Here is a 20,740-nt window from a genome sequence, read left to right on the forward strand (position 1 = left end):
AGCAGTTTCTGACCTTTTGGCTGAGCTTGAGACAACCATGAGAGTGTTTCTGACATTTTTAAACAAAAATGTAGGGCTAACAAAACCAAATCTGCCTTGTAAGAGAAAATTAACATAATGAGGTTATGAGAGATCATTCAAAAGTGTAAACCAGCGGAATATCTGTTAGTGAGATGAAGGCAGTTTTATTTGATGGGAGGGGCAGAGGGACAGAATTGTTCACACTGTTTTCCTGGAAGTAGCCTAAAAGTAATGGCATTTTGATATAAAAATGCTGTTACCTAGGTGAATATTATGACACAGAAATTAGTTAACTGAAAAAGTCATTTTTCATTTCATTTTTCATTTCATTTTTCATTTCATCTTTCATTTCATTTTTCATTTCATTCATTAAAATTCCCCCTCATGTTTTGCAGGTTTTCCTTAAAGTTTGCTATTTCTCCTACAAAAAAATTGAGCAAATGTGTGGTAAATTAAATCTGATTGTGTTTTAGTGCTGATAACACCTGCCTTAGCAAATGCCTGGCTGGCTGTTTACTACCTTTTCACCTTACCTTTTTAATGCTTAACGGACCATGGCCAAGACCTTGATGAAAATACCAAAACACTGAGGCAGAGTAGGAGAGACTGATTTTTCCATCTTCAGCAGAGCAGACTGGTAGTGTAGGTGTCTTTTGAGCTTTAAATTGGAAATCAGAATTGCTTCCTTGAGTTTGTTTGTCTCTTCACTCTGCTGAGAAGTCAGTTTGAGATTTGGCAGAAAATTCCACCCAAATCCTCATCAAAAATGAAAGCAAAAAAGCAGCTTCATTGGGCTGCCCTTTATATTTGGTGATAGTCAAGTTTAATTGGTTGTGTTTTGCTGGAATATATATAAAGGAAGCAGGATCTTTTAAGATATGGACTTAGCTCTCATGGTTTTATGAAGTCTGTACATGAACAGACCCCACACCATTTCAATGTGAGTGCTTTGCCAATTTGAAATGGCTTAAAGGCTCGAGGCGATGGCTTTGAGAAACAAAAACAGATCAATAGAGGTGATCTCTGAGAAATCCCACTTTGATATCTTGGCTTCAGCCTGGAAATGCTCCCATCAGTCTTTGGGTGAGACAGCCAGTTTTGAGCTGGTTGGATGCTCCCTTCTCTGCAGCTTTCCACCGACCCTTCCAGTTTCCTGTGGTCATTTTTCCGGTAAGGGTGGCAAGGCGGCCCTCTATGATATGATTCACCTCCACCAGCACAGCTCACTGGGATACGGCAGTCAGTTCACTGCCTTAAATAATGACATTTGCATTTCAATGGAGTTTTTCCAGTCATGATTTATGCAATTTCTAAAAAGATTTGGTAAAGTGGGAGAGACGGAGAGGGAGAGTTTTGCCAGCAAGTTTTGCTTCTTATTCACATGCATATGCCACGTGTTACGATAAGGGATGTGCCATTATTATTATTCAATACCATCATAGTTTCACTTTGTTTTATAATGTACTCTAGCCACGTACTGCAGTCTGCTTGTGTCTCACAAATTGTCTCAGTAATGCAGATTTCATTCTTGTGAGTCATGCATGATGGCTTTTCTCATGAATTAATTTTAGTAGAGAATATTATTTCTGTGAACAGAAGGGAAAATCCACCTTAGAGGAAATTCAGGTACAAAGTGCTGTTCCTCTGATTTTGGTCAGTTCAATCACTGTTGGACATGAACAATTCCCTCACAGTGTTAGAACTGAGATAACAAAGACTCGTAGCTGCGACAGAACTGTGGCACTTTCTGGGACTCTTGATGTATTGCAGATTTACTTGTATTGCAGTCTTGTGTTCTTGCACAATGTTTGTATGTGCTCTTACACTAAAATGACTATCAGCATACACTCAGAGACTCAGAGAAGAGTTTAATCTCACAAAGATTAAACTCTTGGTTCTCTTGTGTCTAGGAGTCAGTGATTTGCACAAATTTTGGCTAAACATAATAATAAATGTAGGAATAGCACCTGTTTTAGGGTGGGTCTACACTTTAAAAAACGTTTATTGATCTGCAGCTTTTTCAAGTCATGTTGATGCCACTTCTGTGATCTCTCCACCGCTTACAAAATAGGTAAACAATAAAGACTTAAAGCTCTGCAGGGGTCACGGTAATTGGGAGGCCATGGTGCTCATGGGATGACAGGTTGACACAGGATGTTCACCAATATCACCTCAGAAAGCCAGTATAATTGACACCCAGAGCCTTGAGGTCTGTCAATTTTCTGACAGTTGATGAATTAGCATTTGCCTTTTCTCCACTATGGATAAAAAATTCATACCTCCTGTTTTTAAAGCATTTTACACCCCAGTAATCCCTCCCTAACTGCTATTGGCTCCAGCTGAGCCACAGTTTGCAGTCTGTGTCATCAGGGATTTGTGATGAGCCTTTTCAGATTGTGAGATGTCTGCAGCGCCGGCCAACAAGTCCTCGCACAAATCTGTCCACTAGTCTATATCTGATTCCCCCGGGGGCGCGTGTGTCTTCCTGCTGAACTAGTCATGTATGGGCCCCGTGGCTGTGCTGTCTGGTTTAACTCACCTGCTGTTAAAACATTTGGATCATGTCCCTGAGCAGTCCCTGGTTCCCCATTTGCAGCAAAAGCCAATTTACAGATGGCCTCGCCTCTTCCTGCGGGTCATCAGTGGAAGAGGTGTTGAGAGTTTGAGGGTCACACGCAGGTCCCCTCCTGTTGTTCCGTGTCCAATGTCATTACTAACACACGGAGGCCTCTTTAATACCCCCGCCCTTCTTGTTCTTTACCACCTGCAGTGTGATGGGATTTCAGCTGGGGTCCGAAAGTGTGCCAGCAGCACTGCCATTAACCCTGTGTATTATCCCATCTCTTTATGCCGCTCTATGAAGGGCGCTCCCCTGGCAAACTCTTCCCCATTCATAACAGAACAGACCGCATTCCTTCCAGTGAACATGGACATAGTTCGCTGGTCCTCAAAGAACTCTCATTCAGATTTTGTTAAACAGTGGCCACTCTTTTCTTCCCATATACACAACTCTCACGTTTCAAACCTGTTAGACCAAATTTACTCCTAACTTGGCAGTGGTTCCGGCCATCCAAACCATGAAGTAAACAACATTTCAGGCCCTCCTCTCATGCCCAACATGGCCAGAGTGTAAAGAAATGCAAATAGAATGAAAACATTGTCTTCTCCAAAGCGTTTGTGGTGTGTCGTGTTTAAACATGCTCAGTTTGGAAGTCGATACAGACATGTTAGCATCATAGTCAAATGAAATGCCTTCACAGCAGTGTTTGTACAGTCCAGTGTTTGTGCCCTGTTGCATTCAGAAATTGTATTTTGTATTTGCACTTTGTGTGTGACGGTATTTCTTGAGATGAAGAAAGACTAATGCTTGAATTTACACGGATCAAATATGAGCTTGTAATGAGGGCAAAGACCTATTTCCAACTCTTCATGAAATCTTGAGACAACTGACTCCTACTCTAGTAATTTTTGTGAATCTAAAGAAAACCTCTCTAAAATTAAATCATCAAAAACTAAACTATCAAAAATGTCCTTATGCATTTCGCTCTCCTTAAAACACAATCTGTTTCACTTGGCAAATTTTCACAATATTTAACTGTAGGGTTATATTTTCAAGAGTAACTGACATATTCTTCAAGTGCCACACCAACAGTTAAGTGTTGTACCTGTAATTCTACTTGCAATATCTGTTAAGGCACAGGTTATTAAATGATCAGTGAACCCTACAAATAGGGTCAGTGTTGCACTTTGTGCTGCAACTGGCATTCTACAGTGATATTAACATTTTAGAAAAAAACCCAAAATCAACACTTTATTCAGTTCAGTACTGCCAGCAAAATGTTTTATGTCATATTTTCTAACTTGCACAACTAGGTCACACAGATCAAATTTCTCAATATCTTAACTGAAAATCATACTCCAGAGGACTTATATATTGCTCATGTACTCTGTTCTGTTGATAATGTTACTTTGCTATTGAAGCAGTACAATGGTGAAATATAAAGCACAACATTTTTGGTTTCACTTTCCTTATTTTGATTATTTTCAAATAATTTTAGATGTCATTTGTGAGGTTATGTAATGACTTGGTTTCATGATCTTAGTTTGGAATAGAAACATTGATACTGGCTGGTATTGGTACTGAAATCAAAATTGTGTATCATAGTATGATACAAAATGAATGATAGAACTCTTATTGGTAGAATTATCGTCCAAAAAAATCTACCAGGGCCGTCATTTTGGGATTGCATACTTGCTACCCTGGAAAAATGGGGAAACACTGCATGCTTGGCATGAGTAATGAACATCCATCCATAGAGACTGTCTGTATGGCAATACATATGAGCAGTTGGAAGAGAATAAATAGTCCAACCAGTCCATCAGACAGAGCCAGGAGTGTCTTTGTATTGTCAGTGTAGTCACGTCTACCTGTCTCCTTTCTCTGAATTGTGAGGTGGGCGCCAGTACTGATCAAGCCAACCATAAGCATAGCTCTAGGTGGGGGATTCCATTATGGTGCTCAGCCAGGAAAGACCTCTCAAACAGGAACCAGGGGGGATTTGTTTTGCTCAATAAGAGGTGAAAATGGTATCAAAATGGTTTTCCCCCACACAGCGGCTGATATATAAGCCTGCTTGTCTCCAGCTTCCTGCTACTGTGTTAAGGTAGGAGGTGGAGCCGATGAACTGATGGTGGAGCTAAGCATTTCTGTCACTGTCAGTAAACGGCAACCAGGTCGAAGACAGAGGTTGCTGACGCCAGCCTGCTGCTTTGATTTGTTATATTTGTGGATTCTAGGTGTTTTTTTTAAGTTGTGTAGTACAAATAATGCTACTATTATCGAAGTAGAGTCTGTATATATAATGTGTCAATTGGGGCAATATTCTCTGATGATTAATATCTGATGATTAATCTCTCTTTGGTCCTTTGGAAATATACTGTACAAAAATGTTTAAAATTCAAAGAGAATTTTGAGAGCAAGGAATACCCTACCCACACTTATAACAAAAGGTCTCAAGCTGAGTACATACACAGCGGTGTGTAGAGTCTACATGAAAGAGATAGAGAAAGAGAAATAGAAAAAAGGGTTTGGTCAAAGCTGTGAGCCCCAGTGCTCCGGCGCACCAGAGGGATGTTATTCTGAGCCATTTGGTTCCTGTCTTTTGGTCCAGTAAATGCAGCAAGACAAGACTATCAGCATGAGGGCGTAGCGGGGGGGATCCTCGCCTGTCTGACCAGAGCCTGGAGCTCTGGTGCCCAGAATGCAGAGCACAGCAAGTCCACAGCCATCATCATTAGAGCTGCGCCGCTGTGGACACTAATGGCCGTCCCTGTTCTGCTGCCTCGGCACATTCGGGAGACCCATCTGAGACTAGAGGGTGTGAACACGTGAATTAATGGCAGCGAGATGAATTCACCACCCCTTTTCCTTTTCCTGCTTTAAAGAACGCAGGATGCATGAACCATCTCCTGTAAGAGCGGCCACAAGTGCATTAGTGGTGACGTCCTTTTTCAACCACCCCGGAATCTTCAAAGGAGGCTAATTGGGGCTTTTATCCTCGTTTATCTTCATTTAAGGGCTGGAAAAGATGGCGTTGTTTACTGGTTTCAATATTGAGAAAGGGGGAGTGGGGAGGAGGGACAAACACAGTGGTGGCAGTGTTAAGCTGGGGGATGGGGCTGCAAAACAAATGGAGGCGCTATCCCCGGACTCCTAATTACACTTTAAGATTCCAAATAGCCATATAAGCATCTTCAAACTGAAAATATTCCAGAATCAAGGAGGTGGGGAAGCAAATGTCTAGATGCATATTTCAGTAGAATGAAGATTTATTAGCGCTATTACTTCAAGAAACTGTTAAATGCAATTTTGAAAATCAATGCAGGGTCACGACAAGGCACATTCATCAAGTTTGTTTATTCCTTTAGTCGTAGTGAAAGGCTTTACATGGTCATCTTTTTCCAATTACATGCTAAGACGGACCTAGTCTCACCCCCTTTTTGTTGTCTTTGCGGTGGCGGTATAGATTTTCAGCCACCCAAATGAACTGTGTACTGAAGAGCCTGCAGTCATTGTGCGTGGCCCTTTCGCTTCGTTTTAAGCACGCTCATTCATGCCCTCCTCCAAATGTACACTTTACAAATCAATAACCTTTCACCGTAATTTAACACTGTCCGCCCCTGAGAGCTTGCGGTGAATCCATTGTATACCATTGGTAGTTGTCGAATCAATGTGGTTCCCTGTTGTCCAACCTGAAAAGGCTTGTTGACTAATGCCATATTATAGAGATTGTACATTTTGCCGTGACTTCATGTATTTATTATTCATTCTGTACATATATAAGTGAATTGAATGCAGAAACACAAGTTGTTTTCTGCTTGTTTTGGCTGGGTTCATCGGGAGCTCCCTCCAGCTAGTGCACGTACGATTCATTTTTGGGCTTTGAATCGAGTGTGATTCCTATCTGTCACATGGGGCTTCATTGATAATGATTAGCCAATGGCTGTGCGCTGTCCTACCTGATGCAGATCAGTAGTCATATTCCATGAGATCAATCCCCCCTGCTCGGCCATATGGAACAGAGGCTCTGATCCCGGGCGCTGCTTTCTCGTTTTAATCACATTACGCTTGATTCCTGACCAGTGATCATGAGTAATCTCATTAGAGACTCATCCAGATGTGTTGCAGGGGGCTGCATATGTTTAAAAAAATAGATTGGGTATGCTGGCAGGAGGCTGCAGACACTTGTCCCAGTCAGTCAAATTGTATGTTCCCTTCCCTGCACCGTACAGTTTCTCTCTCATTCTCTGAATGTCCTCTATTGGAATTGTGACCTCTGTTTCTGTTCACAAATACAACCTCTAAATGGTTGCCAAGCTACAGCTGAAATCTCAATATATCTTTGTGTATTAGTGATTCAGTTGCTCATGGATAAATATGGAATAGGATTGAGAATCAATGAGAAGAGGATTAAAAGACAGATAGAAAGGTGTTCTGCAGGAAGCTATTCTTCATGTATAGATGACACATTAGGATAGAAAAAGCCAAACCCTGCTCAGTGCTATCAAGTGACTGGACTTTTTATCTCCCTAAATCCATGGGGCCCATGTATCGTCATTTAATCTGCTTATAGTAAGATACAACCACGGCAGAGAGCCCCATGCCAACATAATGGAACATAGCCAAAACTAAATGGATCAAGCCGCATTTACAACTGCATGCCTGGATGAGGGCGGTATCTAGTTCACTTGCATTTTGATCAATTCTGCTTTTCAATTGATCAGTTCTGTTGCCCTCAGACACTGTCGACTGCCGCTGCTGATACAGAATGAAAGCCGCCTGCAGGGAGGTGTGTGTCCATGCATGTTTCATGGGTGCAGCGTGCCTACCACTGTTAATCATTACATCTGAGGAATATACATGCATTATGGATGATGAAGTAATCCCAAATGTTCTACATTTAAACTGTTGAAGTGAGCCGTGTTGAGATGAAAGGTAGGGTGATAGACAGTCAAGAGATGGCCCTGAACTGACCAAAGATCCTGCTGTGACCGCAGCATGAGAGAGAACCAGAGATCAATCAAAGCCTTCGTTAATGGAGCTGCAGAGGGGAATTCTGTTTGGTCTATCACCAGCCTCTTAAAAATCAACAAGATTGAATCCATTAAAAACAATTCTGTCTTTGTGACATCTCACATCCTTAGATATGTGAAAAAAAAGTGTCAAAGTGTCAAATTGAAGTGTAAATACTAGCTATTGGGGCCCTGTTGAGGGCAAATGCATTTTATTTGGGGTATGTAGTCAATTTTGTCCTCTGTGGCACAGCCGGAAAAGGTCATGAATGAAGCACACTCTGCTTTGATTGAGTTATTCGATTTGACAGTTAAATCTAAACTGCCTTCAGTCACACAGTAACCCAGTAGTGGGGTAAACAATATTTAGACTATATACAGGATTGGTATTCAGTCATTTGAACAATAGTTGCATTCAAATTTTGACAGGCACTGGAAGTGTCTTTTGTATTCTAGACCATGAGAAGTAAAATCTTAATAATGTTTAATAGGTTTCTCAGAAAACATTTCCAAGAGAGAAGGGTAATGGTTTATTCTTCCCTATGAGCTGTTCTCATGTAGTTCATTATGAAAGACAGTTGTTGCTCAACATAATTTTTAAAACTAGTAATCTTCAAAAGTAGTTCACTGACTTCTTTCCAGAACTGCATAATGTAATAAAAAAAAATAGGATTTCCAAGGAAAATCTGCTTTTACTGACAAACTTTCTCTCCTTGTTATTCCAACTTTAATATGTCCAAAACAGAGCAATCCCTAAACCTCCCTTTAATAGAGTCTTTCAGGGAGGCACAGGAAGAGGAACAAATGCCTCTATTCAGTCGCGTCCAAAATGCTAATGCCTCCGGCTCTTAACACGTTTATAGGGGTTCCCATGTCACGACATGGCATAGTCCACCCTAATGGTGGCTGTGGTTTGGGACTGCATGAAAAAGCCCAGGCGGCCACATTACACAACATGAGAAAAATGACAACAAGACTTCTGGTTTCCTGTGGAAATGTGGGGTCTGAATCTCCTGTTTTTTCCTCTTGGAAGATGCACGCCAGCATGTTGCAACACTCACAACATTGAGGCTTCTTTCTTTTCAGGCTGCTCTTTCACTGAAAGCTCTGTTTGGTAGAGACTGAAGCTCGGGCCTTGACATTTAAAATCTCTGTGGGTATTTATTGGTATTGTGCAGCTTTGTCGCTATAACAACCCACACGTGTCCAAGCACTCAGGGACCATGTGTGCTGGTTAAAAGGAGAAAAGAGGCGATCAGTGAGGGTAAGTGACCAATAGCACAGGTGCTGTTGTTGGGACCCTAGGCAATTACAGCAGATAATATTGAATTCCAGTAACTGTGTGCTCCTATGCGTAAATGACGGCAACACTAGGCTGTGTATGGAAGAAACTTAATGCAAGCTAATAAGTGAAGGATCGGTAAGGTTTAGTGACTGCAAGGGAAAATAATTACTTCCTTATCTGCATGGGTGCTGGAAGGCAATATTGTGCAGAGTGGTCTTCAGTCCAGGCTCTAGCCTCCAGGCTTGTTCAATTGATATTTATCAACTGCTGAAATGGTATTTGCTCAAGTGACATCCTGGTCGACCTGTGGAACAGATAGCGTTTCCCAATCTGCGTTCAATATCTGTATTGACCACTTGGAATGATTAAATGACCGAGTACATCAAACTCTTTTTCTCAACTCTTAATTCCATTTTCGATAGTTCATTTCATGTTCCAAAGCATTCAGCCATGCCAAATGGAGTTGTTGGCCAGGCCAACGCTGGCGTACCAGTATTGAACTATTCAGAGGATTAGATGAGACCTCCTGAGACCGCATTCCTGATGGTGCTATTGATGTTGAGATAGAACGTGCACATTCAACATTCATGTAAATGGACTGTGTGATGCTAGGACAACAGCGTGACAAGCTGCCATCAATGGCACTTTTTAAGGGGAGTGTAAGTGAAAGTACTTTTCTCATAGGTCTGTCCCTGAGCCTTACCACTGTTGGCACATTCAAATAATTAAAAGAGCTTAATTACGCATATCAGTCCATATTTTTCTCAATTGTGTATATATACCAAACAATACACTTCTCTTTGGTTTTATGAAAATACTCAGTATTCAATGAATCGAAGGGTTCAGAGCCTGCTTCATTAGCATAATGAATTTTTATGAGGAATGTCTGGGGACTTAACCTATTTCTGTTTTGCCTTAATATCTGTTTTACCTTTCAAGTGTCTCAGAAGCTGAACTGAGAGTTTAGCTATTACCAGCTCTCTGATTTTCAATATCACAATTTATTATTTTCACTCAAACGAGCTGTTGGGTGTGAGTCAGTAGTGTATACATTCCCCACTGTGTGTAAAGGCTGCTGTTCAAAGTAATCTTCCGGAAGGGTTCGGTCATATATTTGGGCATTCTACCATGATCAAACGGACTGTTGATCATGCCGCAACAAAGATTACTTTTACTGTGCCGCTGCTTTGTAAGCGGAACATGCTTTTGGATGAATAACCTTTGTCACTATTGTTCCCCAGTTCTTTTATTACTCCCGTTAAGTGTTTACTTATACGGCACCTTCTACTTCACTGATGCTATTAATCTTTGCCATGTGCATCAAAAGATGCATTCACATTGAGGTTGCAGGTACCTTTTACTCAAGATGAGCTCTTCACGTTTTTGTTGTTTGCTTTTACTGTAGATGGGCTGTTGTGGAGCTCACAATGTCCTGTGTTCAATCATCAGTTAACCTGATTACCCAGCTGCTCTCAGGCACCACATGGAGCTTCTGGGAGGTCAGCTGTGGGCCAGGCTCCCCACTGGCCAACCTGTTACTGGGATTAAACCCAGACTAAAGCTCCCTACCGCAAGAAGGGGTAAATCTATATTGCACCAGTATTTGAAGTAGCATGTACTTAGTAAAAACTGAATGCAGAACCACGATACTCTTCCTTTCCAGGGCCAACTGTCTATACAGATAACATGCCGGGGCTAACGATTTTACCTCCATTTCCTTCCCTCACCCTGACCTGTTCAAGTTTCGATTTTATGATTAAGCAAATTAGATTTTATCCCACTTAGTGCAGATGCTACACCACAGCAAAGCAGCTAAATGCTTTTACTGCAGCAGTACTTGAACATATACTCAGAACCTAAGGACCCCGGCCTCCTTTCACCCTATCCACTTGATACCTCTTGAGACCTGAGTTAACTCCCTCTCTGCTCATTTGAACAGCAGAGCTTTCCGCCACTATTGCCTCTCAGCCTCCCACAGTTTAACCCTTTCTGCGGCACATAAAGAAAACCAAATGCATGTTTTGTACCTTGCTAGGCTTCACTTTTTGTAAAATGTACTGAGTACTAAAAGCTTGTATTAATGTCAGATGGAAATCTGGACCAGCTGCTGTTGGGACAAAATTACTATTTGATCAATAGAAACATATTAGTCAACTGAATATATTATAGCTGCAGCCAACACACTGTTATTTTAGGTGATGATTCATTATGCTCTAACACTGAGGGTAGAAACAACAACTGGTAAATGATGTTTTGAAAGAACTGACAATGAAACATTCGCTCCTAAATTGGCAAAATGTAATAATAAATGTCAATGTGTGGGAAAATACAGCAGTTAGTGCTACTCTGTATGACTTTTAGTGCAACTAACAGCAAACCTCCACCCACGCACGGAAAACACAAAGCAATATTATGCTGTGTTCAGGCAGAGCTTTTGATGTTAGCCTGACAAAGGCGCCACTCTAAAAGCCCTTTTCACTGGATTCTTTAATGCCCCGTCTGTCCTTTCAAGTTGCCAAAAGATAACTTTCCGGGTGTGCCTAGTGTTTCAGTTTGAAGTAGACATTTGTTTCATTTGTTCCAGCATCCTTTCAAGTGGCTCCAGTTCTTAGAAACATCGAGCTTTTTAAGCACTCGATTTGGTGAGGCACCCCGCATCTGTCGTTGTGGTTTGATGTTTGGTAGATATTTCCACATACATTATCGTGTCGTGTCATTTCTTAGTGTATGATCTGTCCCTTGAATGTGACTCTTATATGTTGGGGGGATTGCAGTTAGATCATACTGCTTCCCATTGGCGCACGGCACTCTAAAATAATTTTGGAAAGTACCCATTTGTTTGGCTTAAATGATTGCTTATTTAATATCACACCTAAGCCCTAATGAGGAAATTGCCTCTATTTTGCTCCAAATCACCAGATGTGGTCTGCAGGTGCTGTTTTATTCTCATCCATAAATTGCGGGGGTACCCAGTAAATCATCAATCTATCCATGGGTGTCATTCATGGGGTTGTAGGGAGAGGGGAAGCCCTTGATACAGGCCTGCAGACATTGCACTTCCTCAACAGGACCCTGTGGACACAGTGCTTTCTTTCTACTGGTTTTAAGTTTCATAAGGCACTACACTAAGAGTCCCAAGTTTCTTGAGCTCTGCTTGATTTTCCCCTATTCCTGGATTGAAAAATATAACAAGACACTGATAAGTGCAATCCATCAGGTGCAGCCAGAAGGGACATTTGCATGGTAATACGCTTTTCCTGGTGTACTTTGTAGAATTGTGCCTGTGGGCTACTACAGTATACCTGACATGGGCTAATTGGCTACCAGGAGAGGTTCTGAGAATAATAAGGCTATGGCTTTCCCATCGCTGCAGCCAACCCGTGGCCATGAGTATGAACAACTTGCAAATACATAGAGTTGCATGGTAGGATCTCACAAATGAATACAATTAGAGGTATTAGATATTGGAAATATAAGGATTTCCTAAGGTTTACTAAGACTAAAGTAACATCAGAATAAAGTGTACCCTAGACAATATTCTCAGCCCACACACCATGGCTGAAGTAGACCTGCCAGCGTTCTTTTTCTATTCTCAGTGAATGGCCGCGAAGATGAAGCTCGAAAAGTTGTGCAGTCAACCTATTGACCAGCATGTCAGTGCAAAAACACACACAGGGAAGGCTCCGCTCCCGCCCGCCCCCTCCCCGACCCTCCTCACACACACACACACACACATCTTTAATTTGCGGCAAATATTGGTCTGCCTCCTCATCTCTCGCTGTGCGCTCATGTGAGACGGATCCCACCGACATTTTCCACCGCGGGATTAACTGTGTGGCGCGACGGGCCGCTCTGCCTCAGTGGTCCTGAAGGGCTGACCCCGAGACGTGTGTGTGTGTGTGTGAAGAGGTAGCCAGCAGGACACTCCTTAAAAGGCTATTACATCCTCACTGCTTATCATGAGTGGGCGTGCAGTTAAATTATCTGCTCTGCTTTCCCCGCTCCATAGGACTATGGGGTAAAAAAAAAGCCTGTTTTCCGGAAATAATTAATCCTACTTGTTGGCTGAATCATATTGAGGAGAACAATAGTGTTTTTTTTGGTTGAGTAGATAGTGCCTGGAGAGTTTTCTGATAGACCTCTTCTTTCTGACAGGTGGGCTGCCACTGCTGGCGGCTGCCTGTGAGGAGATGGTGATGATCATCTTCTCATTTAGCTTCCTGCCTGCAGGATCTTTCCATTAAATTACAATTGAGCCACCCTCTCCGGAGAAGGGGGATTTGATGCTGCCTAGACTGTGCATGTGTATGTGTGTGTGTGTGTGTGTGTGCCAATGCGTGTATCCTGAGCCCCCCCAACCATTTGGAAGGCTCTGCGTCCAGGGTGTACATACACAGTCTCGAGATTGAGCCAAGCCTGGTTACCATGCCTACACATTTGACTCAGAGACACCACGTTTATTTTAATGAATTCATTTTCAAGCTTATGTTTGCCCTGCATTCTCTATCAGCTGTGTACACACTCTAAATAGCTCCGGAGTAGAGGCCCTTTCCATTGTTAAAAGTGACCTTCTGGGGAAAATAGCTTATTGATTCTTGGGGGAAACATGATTAAATTGGGTTCTAAGTGGACACTTCATCTGAACTTGTCTACAAGAGAGAAGATAAGAAATGGCATAAAATGGTATAGGAACTGGTCCTCTTTGTCCAGGTTCCGGTCTACTGTTTCCTCTTTGATGTGATTAAATTATTTGTTCCCTTCTTCTTATCTTTTTTTTTTTAAGTTGACACATTGATGTTAAACTCAAGATTATGTTCAAGAGATGTTAAATTCAAGAAGTGTTCAGAAACTGTTATGGCTAAAATGATAATCTCAGTTAATTTGTTAGGTATTGTGATCGCAATTATTAATCATGATTGTTTCCAAAATGATTTTACTGCACTTATGACATCTTATGCTATATACATCTTAGCTACAGCTATTTTGAACTGCCTTGGATATTCTAAATGAAACGTTTGAATATTCCTCATATGCCAGTATTCTACAATCATTAATTGTGGAAACTAAATGAAGGATATATATTTATACACAATTAGTTGTGCAGCCCTATAAGAAACAGACCTTTTGAGTAAAAGTCTGCCTGTAAAAGTCCTGTTTGCTTACCATGCAACCCAGCTACATGTTGTGCAGCCGGTGATGTATGTGGAACAGACGTCGGTGTGCACACTGCGTTCAGTAGGTGTGCTAATCAGGAGGAGAGATCCCATGATCACTGCCATGATCACCGAGCGCACCATCTGTGATCCTCTGATGGCCGGGAGTCTGGCTGAGAGAGCTGGATAGCAGTCTGGCACAGGCTCTCCCTCTCCTCATAGGGGTGTAGTTAGGGCCCTGCCAGCGTCGGGACTACAGAGACTCACCTGCTAGTGCGCTGTTTGACCTTACTTGCAAAACCTGGAACCACTTACCACATGCACAGCACACACTTCCTTAAGCTGCGCCGCTATTATGCGATTAAACATATTGTATGCTTAAAATAAAGTACAGAACATGTGCCACGTTTCGAAGGCAGTCTCTTGATTTATCCGGTGTTAGATATACGCCTGGTGTGATCCGGGATTCTTTGTAGTGTGCCGTGCTGAATAAATCACCTGTCAACCTGGATCTGGAAATAATTGAGGAGACTATTAAAGTGCCACGGATAATGGAGAATTGCATTAAATGTGGGCAATTGAATTGTTGGAATTTCGTCTGCTTTTCATTTGCAGTCACAGGTCATGTTCAGTATCGGTTAGATCTCCGGCAATAATACACGGGTTGTTGCTAAGTTCAAACAGAGGTGCAAGTTGTTTGGGGTGAAATTCCCCAACTGTGAACTGAAATACGTGAACAAACAGGGTCATGTAGCGTGTTGCAGTAAACAGTCGACCCTGGGGAGCTTTTCATCAACACTCAAGCGATCAATATGAAGATAGGAGCTCTAGTAACCATGGCAACTTATAGAAAAAAGAAGATACAATGGAAATGTATTGGTTTTCATATTTGTTTATCGCTCCGAGAATAACACATATGGTATCAGCCAAAGGCAGACAGGCGCCTCTATCTACGAGTGCCAGGTTAGAGGCTTATTGACCGTTTCTGACAGACTGAGTAACAGACGACTTTTTGCCAAAATGGGCCGTGTGCCTGAAGTTCAATTACAAACCTCATACTGTGTGTAGCCAGCGTATTTGCCAAATGGTGGAACAAGTGTAAATCAGCCTTCGTGCAACCTCAGCAATCAGGTTGTCCTTCTGTGACCTGGACGGCTCTACCTTAACTCATTTTTTTAAAACGCGCCGTAACATTTATCTTAATCTGACAGGGTATGAAGGAGTGTCTCAGATATCCCGTGAGCACAAGGCAAGGCATAACTGCATGTTGAGGTTTTAGTGGGGCCATGAACTGCCGGTGCACCCACCTGCATTTGTCTTTCACTGCTCTCAGAGCTTGGGACAGGGAGGGAGCAACATGGCTGCGGTCCTGCACGGGCCTGGTGTTGTTTTTGCTTTCCTCTCATTTGCCCTGGCTTGCCCGGGGGGTGGGGTGGGAGGTGGGGGTAGTGTCTGGTCAAGAGAGCATGTTTTTAATTCCACTGACACGATACGGTTGCCAGACCTCTATCTTGTAGTGGTCAGATAACATTCAGTGATTGCTGCTTGACGGAGATAAGAGATGCGTCATAAATTAAAGAGATTGTAAACATTTTCTGTGAGAGAGCACTGGATTATATCTCATTTGAAATTGTGTTCCTCCTTGGCTCCGTCTGAAGGAGTCATATACCCAAGTGAAATCACACGGAAGCCCTCCAGTGAGTATTCAAAACCATGTCGGACTGGGAAACGTGACAAACGACACACGCTAGCAGTCAGCGCGGCATGGGTGACAGTAGAAAATACGGCAACTGCGGAATTGTATTTATTCAAGTCTATTGAGTTGCGAGATTTTCATACTCTTCACTTGACCATGTGAGTCTCCCTGACTTGGCTTTATGGCATTTTAACAGTTGGTTCAGAGTGTGAATAAATGTTTGCCTTTACGCCTCTGTAAGTCATGTCCAAATCATTGAATCAACCGGGTTGGAAGTGTGAATGAGCCGGAGTGGCGGAGAGAAAGGGGAAGAGGCTGTCCCCGGGGCAGTGCCCAGGACAATGTCAGGTTTGTCTGGCCAGAGTGTATGAACACTAAGCTTTTCGGAACTGGCAGCCCGCCCCGGTACCTACCCATCTCCCGAGGCTTCCAAAGCTGTCCAGCTCCAAGCACTAAGCATTTGTGTAAAGTTCATAAGGCTTCCCTCTGTTTGTGTGGCCATAATGGCAGCTCCATCCTGCTGCTGCTCAAAGAGAGTGCTTATGGGCTTTGAGGGCCTGGCGCTGGCGCTGCAGAGGCGTGTGAGTGTTCTCAGTTACTGACTTTGGCAATCTGCTCTCATTATGAAAAGACCAGTTTCCCCAGACAGCCCAGAATATATATCGCAGCCCTCAATATCAGCACTTCCTTCATCACGCTCTTCTCCAGCTTTTTGAACATGATGCACCAATTAAAGACCCCCAAGGTGGAAAGAAAAAAAAAAAACATCTTCTCCTTTTGTTCTTTGCAAGACTCCGTTCAAGTGGTAGGAACTTAAGTGACAAAATAAAATGCAACACTTAAAAACTAATTCAAGATATACAGTATATAAAAATGGAAATCATGTATTGTTAATATACTTTAAATGTAATTAGCTAAAGTTATAGAAGGGTAAAATTAATCAGAATGCCATGCATGTAAATGAATTAATTAAAAGTGCTTTCCAGTGAAAACACTATAGCACTGATTTATTTGATAGCTGACTCTAATATATATAATGTGCAATGATCCCATAATAAGGTGCCCAATTATTAAATATGTCCATTCAGTCCTATAAAGGTATGCAATCTCACTCCCACCATTTCCCAACTGTCAGCATTTGTGAGGCCCGAGTGATAATAACCTTGTTATTTGTGGCTGCAGGTTCAGTTAGAAAGGCCCTGCCTTTGCTTGGGTTTTTTTTGCCGCGGTTACGACCCACATCAGCATAATTCAAGCATGACCCTCCTCCCCCTCTCATTTTCTCCCTTTCTCCCCGTTAAAGCCCAAGTCTCAGACCGGGGTCCACACCATACATCATCCAGACTGGGGTGCTTCCTCCCTTCCCCCTCGTGTGTCGTGGGAGAGAGACTGCGGTTTTTTTTGTTGGGCTTGTGGAAGGCTCTTATCGACAGTCTCAGCACTCTCTCTGCTCTGTGCTTTCTCCTGACAGGTCACCCAGCCTCCACTCGCCCCCCATCTGTGTAGCCTTGGGAGTCATGTCCCTGTTCACCAATGTGTAACAATCAGGTTCACTCTGACCCAGTCTCAAACCAAATTCAGTTTATTTTTTCATGAAAACTGGCTGACCAGCTCTTCAGGACAGACAAACAAAATACCAACCTTTTCCCTTAGGAAGATCAAGCCGAGAGCAACACTCTTCACAGATGTAAGAATACTGTGTATAATCTTGCCTAATGCTGTTGGCACCAATCTTCAGCCGTATTAACAATTAAGGAGATTGTCCCTATAGTTCACAAAAGAGGATTGCAGTGTGCTGTACAGCAGGAGCAAAACTCAACAGATCCTCACTCAGCGGGTGATCTCTACTCCCACCCAACATACTATTCATTGTTTTTTTGTTCAGCTGATCTATGTACACAAACACTTTTCAATGAGCCTTCAGGTGCAGCAAACATCTTGCATGGCACCGAGGGGGGGGGGGGGGGGGGGGAGCGAGATAGAACTTGCATTCCTCCACTTTTCCTCTCTCCTTTGTACACACCCAGTGAATAGCCTTTAGATCGGGCTTTGTGGGAATGATTGTCAGTGGCTTAATGAGCGTCTTTGCCAAGCTAGAGGCTTTGGCAACATATGTGACTACAGTGCCTCTCTCTCTCCGTCCCCAGCCTGCATGACACCGTCCAGAGCAGGCAGAGCACATCTCGAGCACTCTCCGTTTTTGCAGAAATATCTTTTTTTCTTTTCCAACTCATGGTTTCCTTTTCTTTTGGATTGTATTACCTGGAGAGGACTAGTTACTCATCTCATGGGGGACCAGAGCTGAGAATGAAGTTCAATCTTGTAAGTATCCTGTCTGGGGAGGTTTCTGTGGGCTCTGAACAGCCGCTGCTGGAGCATGTTTCGGTGGAGCGTGTTTTGGTCTTTCCACGTGCAAGAGGCACACTGGGAGACATGAAATAGACTTTCTTCCTCCAGCAGAGGCGAGGGAAATCACGGTCACGATCTTGAATGAGTTGAAGCTGAGAGAGCGGGGCTGTTTTCCTGTATTCGATTCTTGAAACGCTGGAGGAACGTGTGAGTGATCCCTCTGACGTAGTCACGCATATTGCACTGATATATTTGTAATTTTTATTTATATGTAATATGATATTTTAATGTTAAAATGGAGCTAGTTAGCATACAGTGGAGAAATCTGACATTAAGGCGCTCTCATCTTATTTAATCTGATTTCTGATACATTTCAAAGTAGCGTGATACTTGAAACCTGGAATATCCGTAATCCATCCATTCATGGCAGTTATGTGACACATTCTGTATCATTTGGGCCTCAGAATGTGGAATTGAGCCAATTTACAAAGGTTTTATTACCATGATTGTGCCAAGTACGTTAAAATAATTGTCCCCTCGATCAATATCAATTCTAATATCGAATCAGATTCTAAATTGGCTTGAATGGCCTTTTAGGTGTGTAAACAAACAAATCAGATAAATGAGATTAAACAAACAAAAATAATAAATAAACAGATGGATGAATAAATAAATATGTTTGGTACACAGTTGCTGATGTTCATGGATCTAGAATGAGACCTGAGGTTCTGTGAAACAGTCAGGTTGACGTTAGTCAGGACCCATAGTTTATACTTGAAATGGTCTATAAAACTTCACTGGGCTAAGACTGGACTAAAATGTATAAAGACTGAGCACAGACATGTCTGGTTGTCTGGACAATTTCCACTGCAGTCACTAACAATGAAATATAAACACTGTATCCACATACAGTTAAGTTCATTCTGTAAGACATCTGTCCTGATAGAAATCCTCTTGCTGAGGCAAGTTTCCATCAGACTTGGCATTGCAGAATAATGGTGATGACTTTCACCTTCAAAGCAAAAATTCACCCCCAACTGTTCTGATCAGTATTAAGTGTAACTAGAAATTAGCTTTTTGTTGTCTGTCTGTATGCTAGTATGAGGGACAAGGATTACCAAGAGTTAAAAACTCCATCCATAATTGCAGGTAAAGACCAATCTGTAACTGCCCACCATGTGAATCATTATTGGCCACCAACTGGATTTGGTTCAGGATGGTGGATTGGATACATTTTTCAGCCAAAAATATTATTTGAACATTTGATGCAACTACTGACAGTATGGAGTGGCTACTTTTACACATAATTTGCATCTGCAAAAGTTGTCTACTGTGTTTCAGATTTGCAATATATGTAAATACAGCTGCATTTTGAGGTATTATGGGTTGAAAAAATGTACCAAAAATTGTTATTTTCCATCTACAAGTCAAACTCAGGTTTAACTACAAGAGTATATCAGCGCTGTCGGGTGAAAATCTGGTATCTCCAAATGTACAAATACAATAAGCAGCACTGTTTTTAGCCTAATTAAATGTATTTTTTATATTATCCAATGGGTTTTGAAAGGGTTTCCTATAGCGTGAGAGGATGGAGGACATTCTCAATCCATAGAGGAGCATGTACTCCTACAATTGAAGTCAAAACATGAAAATAAGTGGCTTATTTTATTTCTAATTAGACTACCAGCTACTTTGGCACTGTACTGTAGCAGCTGTAGCTGTAAGGTAATTTGTTTCTGTTAGAAATAGTATTGGTCAAAGGTGCATTCTCCACCAGTTCACTGTCAGACAATTAACATCACATCTACAAATGTTACATTAAAGATTTATGAAGGCTGACACAGGCCTTTGCATTGAATCAACACCTGGCAGTGCCACGTCCCTGTCCCTGAAACTCTTGTACAGGCGTTGAATGTGCTATAAACTGGTTTCAACTAGTGGCATGTTCAGTTATAAGTAAGGCAAATATGACACTTGTTTCTTAAGTGCCAAAAATGTCTATCTTAACGAGTCGAGTGTGTCTTAAAATCAAATTTTTCTTTAAAAAAGTGAAAAAATCAGCCAATGGGACATGGTCATTTCATTTGTACAATACAAATTAACTTGTTTTTCGAGAATTTACTTGAATCAATTGACATTATCTTAGTGGAATGATCCGGGTTATTTTAAGACATTGTCACTTGATTCTAGAAATTTCTTGAAACAAAAATGACCTCACCCTGTTGGCAGATTTTTCACATTTTACTTTAGGACGACTTTGGGACTCAATACTAGTTTAAATGACTTATTAAGATGGGTCATTTTTTTTACAGTGTCTGGTCTAGAGTCCATTATCCTCTAATATGAATACTAGAAATTCTGCCTTGTCATATTCTAAATCTTTAATCTTCAGTAGCTGCGGCCATGAGCTCATTTCCTCCCATTTGCCTCAACACAACCTCACCACAACCCTATCAAGCGATGGAGAGGCACAGGAACTGTGTCAAACAGCTCACCCAGGGTAACACCGTCCAGATGTCCTACTCTAGCACAGAACAGGAAATACAAATACTGGATTATATTCAGCATAGAACCTCTATTTCACACACCAGAATCGTGAATTTCACTGTAAATTTAGAGACCCGAAGGGGGGGAAAAAGGGATGAAGCAGCACAAGTATTCTTC

At 42.0% G+C, this 20,740-nt stretch overlaps 1 protein-coding gene across 1 annotated transcript in view; it reads left to right on the forward strand.

The window, feature by feature from the left end:
- The first annotated feature begins 17,941 nt into the window (after nucleotides 1-17,941).
- Nucleotides 17,942-20,740, forward strand: part of chl1b (cell adhesion molecule L1-like b) — a 33,918-nt gene continuing 31,119 nt past the window's right edge. Inside the window, exon 1 of the mRNA XM_078283540.1 lies at nucleotides 17,942-18,049. The gene's annotated coding sequence lies outside the window, so the exon portion shown is untranslated. The remainder of the gene's footprint in view (nucleotides 18,050-20,740) is intronic.

This window comes from Centroberyx gerrardi, chromosome 5, assembly GCF_048128805.1.
Source record: "Centroberyx gerrardi isolate f3 chromosome 5, fCenGer3.hap1.cur.20231027, whole genome shotgun sequence".
In the NCBI taxonomy this organism is placed as follows: Eukaryota; Metazoa; Chordata; class Actinopteri; order Beryciformes; family Berycidae; genus Centroberyx; species Centroberyx gerrardi.